The 3,530-nt window shown below is 64.0% G+C and overlaps 1 non-coding gene across 1 annotated transcript; it reads left to right on the forward strand.

Moving 5' to 3' along the window:
• Positions 1-532: 532 nt before the first annotated feature.
• Positions 533-651, forward strand: LOC131872069 (5S ribosomal RNA). The gene has a single exon (XR_009370253.1). It is a non-coding gene; the product is annotated as a 5S ribosomal RNA (ribosomal RNA).
• The last annotated feature ends 2,879 nt before the right edge of the window (positions 652-3,530 follow it).

Here is a 3,530-nt window from a genome sequence, read left to right on the forward strand (position 1 = left end):
CCAATATTTGTTTATTAAGTCTCGGAACACATTTTTGTTCTCGTGGACCCATCATGGGTCTTGGAACGCATTTGTGGTCCTTGGGTCCCATTTTGCATCCCGAAACTTGTGTTTTGGTGCTTGATCCCTATTTTGGGTGCCCACCTTGCACCAAGTGCGCACCCGGGGCAAACCGAGCGCCTTGGTGCACCGGGGCAAGATCGAGCGTGCACCCGAGGCGCCCCGAACATGCACCAAGGTGCACTCGGCCCACATGTGAGCGCAGGTCGTTGCGCCCGAGGTGGTGTGTGGGCACCGCGTTGCAGACGGGACACTGCACGCACACGACGCCCCCTCCAGGTGCACGCACGTAGGCCGGGCCGGGTGCACACCCGACGCCCTAGCAAGGTGCGCGCACCCGGGCAGGGCTCACACTTGGCGAACGGGGCGCACTTCGCGAGGGAGGGTGTGCACCTCGACGGGGGTGGGTGGCCGGGGTGGATTCGCACGTGGGTCGCGGTTTGCTAAGTACACACTGCGACAAGCTCATAACGGGTGCGATCATACCAGCGTTAGTGCACCGGATCCCATCAGAACTCCGCAGTTAAGCGCGCTTGGGCCGGAGTAGTACTGGGATGGGTGACCTCCCGGGAAGTCCCGGTGTTGCACCCTTTTTTAGTTTTTCGCCGGGCGTCGCAATGCTATTTGAATAAACCTTTTGCCCGTTTGCGTTCTCGTCGGGGCCGGGCCGGGCCGGGGTGCGCTGCCCGCACTACCGCGCGCGCGGGGGCGACACCGAGCGCGCACCCGAGGCGCCCCGAGCACACAGGCCACGGTGCAACCCGGGCGTTGTGCGCGCACCCCGGTGCGCCCGAGGTGCTGCGCGCGCACCCAGGTGAAATCGGTGTGCACCTCGGCCAGTGCGCGCTCGGTCGAGTCGCGCACGTTGGCCAAGGTGCACGGTGATGTTTCTTACTCTAAGGTTCCGCACCAGACGCCCGGGACAGGTGAGCGAAGCTGGGCGGGGCCGGGTGCGCGGCCGGGGCAGGTGCACGCAGCTGGAGAGAGCTTTGGAGCACACTTCGGAGCGCACCAATGATGCGCTCCATTCAAAAGTTTCCTGAAAAGGCAAAAAAAGTTGAGATTATAGAATTTCCCACTTGAGAGATTGTAAAAAAAAAAAATTTAAAATGAAGGAAACGCGGGTGCCAAGGTGTGCGCAGCCCAGCCCACCCTGGCGAAGGTGCACGCAAGGTGCGCACCCGAGGCAAACCGGACAATTAACCCAACTTTCGACTTCGCGCGCACCTTGGAGCGCACTTCGGAGCGCTCCTTGGTGCGCACCAATCTTGGGCACCTCGGAGTGCACCATGGCGCCCACCAAGGTGCGCACCCGGGGCAAACCGAGCTCCGACTTCGTGCGCACCTTGGAGCGCACGAAAGGTGCGCACCATGGCGCCCACCAAGGTGCGCAGCCCAGCCAAGGCGTGCGCATCAAGGTGCGCACCCTGGCGAAGGTGCGCACCCGGGGCAAACCGAGCTCCGACTTCGTGCGCACCTTGGAGCGCACAAAAGGTGCGCAACCCAGCCAAGGTGTGCGCACCCCGGTCAAACCGAGCTCCGAATCGTGCGCACCAGAGGTGCACGCCATCGTGCGCACCTTGGAGCACACTTCGGAGCCCTCCTTGGTGCGCGCCGATGTTGCGCACCTCGGAGCGCACCCGGGGAAAACAATGCAATTAACCCGACTTTCGACTTCGTGGGCACCTCGGAGCGCTCTCGGGTTCGCACCTCGGAGCACACCGAGGTGCGCACCTTTGATGCGCTGCCTTCACCAATTTCCAGAAAAGGCAAGAAAACATTGAGAAGGTGTGCGCACCGAGGTGCCCACCCTGGCGAAGGTGCACGCGAGGTGCGCACCCGGGGCAAACCGGGCTCCGACTTCGTGCACGCCGCACCTTGGAGCACACTTCGGAGCGCTCCTTGGTGCGCACCAGGGCGCGCAACCCAGCCGAGGTGCCCACCCCGGCGAAGGTGCACGCGAGGTGCGCACCCGGGGCAAACCGGGCTCCGACTTCGTGCACGCCATGGTGCCCACCGCGGCGAAGGTGCACGCGAGGTGCGCACCCGGGGCAAACCGGGCTCCGACTTCGTGCACGCCGCACCTTGGAGCACACTTCGGAGCGCTCCTTGGTGCGCACCATGGTGCCCACCAGGGCGCGCAACCCCGCCGAAGGTGCACGCGAGGTGCGCACCCGGGGCAAACCGGGCTCCGACTTCGTGCACGCCGCACCTTGGAGCACACTTCGGAGCGCTCCTTGGTGCGCACCATGGTGCCCACCAGGGCGCGCAACCCCGTCGAAGGTGCACGCGAGGTGCGCACCCGGGGCAAACCGGGCTCCGACTTCGTGCACGCCATGGTGCGCACCGCGGCGAAGGTGCGCACCCGGGGCAAACCGGGCTCCGACTTCGTGCACGCCGCACCTTGGAGCACACTTCGGAGCGCTCCTTGGTGCGCACCAGGGCGCGCAACCCAGCCGAGGTGCCCACCCCGGCGAAGGTGCACGCGAGGTGCGTACCCGGGGCAAACCGGGCTCCGACTTCGTGCACGCCGCACCTTGGAGCACACTTCGGAGCGCTCCTTGGTGCGCACCATGGTGCCCACCAGGCCGCGCAACCCAGCCAAGGTGTGCGCACCAAGGTGCACGCGAGGTGCGCACCCGGGGCAAACCGGGGTCCGACTTCGTGCACGCCGCACCTTGGAGCACACATCGGGGCGCTCCCGGGTTCGCACCGGCGTTGCGCACCGTGGTGGGCACCTCGGAGCACACCAAGGTGGGCAGCGAGGTGCGCACCTTTGATGCGATGCCTTCACTAATTTCCATAAAAGGCAAAAAAAAAACGAGATTTTAAAATTTCCGTTTTGAAAGATAGTGAGAAAAAGGGAATGCTGGTGCCATCTTGAGCCCGCCCTGGTGCGCAGCCCAGCCAAGGTGTGCGCACCAAGGTGCCCACCCTGGCGAAGGTGCGCGCCCGGGCAATTAACCCAACTTCCAACTTCGCGCGCGCCAGGGTGGGAGCGCACCCAACAACCGGGCCTGGGAAGAGCCAATGCGAGAAACCCCACCAAACGCTCTGACAAAAAAAGAGGGGGCGCTCCAGTAACCCCGCTTCGGAGCGCACCCTGGGCAAACCCAGCCAAGGTGCCCACCCCGGCCAAGGTGCAGGCGAGGTGCGCACCCGGGGCAAACCGGGCTCCGACAACGTGCACGCCGCACCTTGGAGCACACTTCGTAGCGCTCCCGGGTGCGCACCTCAGAGCACACCAAGGTGGGCAGCGAGGTGCGCACCTTTGATGCGCTGCCTTCACTAATTTCCAGAAAAGGCAAAAAAAAAAGGAGATTTTAAAATTTCCGTTTTGAAAGATAGTGAAAAAAACGGAACGCGCGTGCCATCTTGAGCCCGCCCTGGTGCGCAGCCCAGGTAAGGTGCCCACCCTGGCAAAGGTGCGCACCCGGGCAATTAACCCTACTTCCGACTTCGTGCGCGCC

This window comes from Cryptomeria japonica, unplaced genomic scaffold (genome assembly GCF_030272615.1).
Source record: "Cryptomeria japonica unplaced genomic scaffold, Sugi_1.0 HiC_scaffold_508, whole genome shotgun sequence".
Taxonomy (NCBI): domain Eukaryota; kingdom Viridiplantae; phylum Streptophyta; class Pinopsida; order Cupressales; family Cupressaceae; genus Cryptomeria; species Cryptomeria japonica.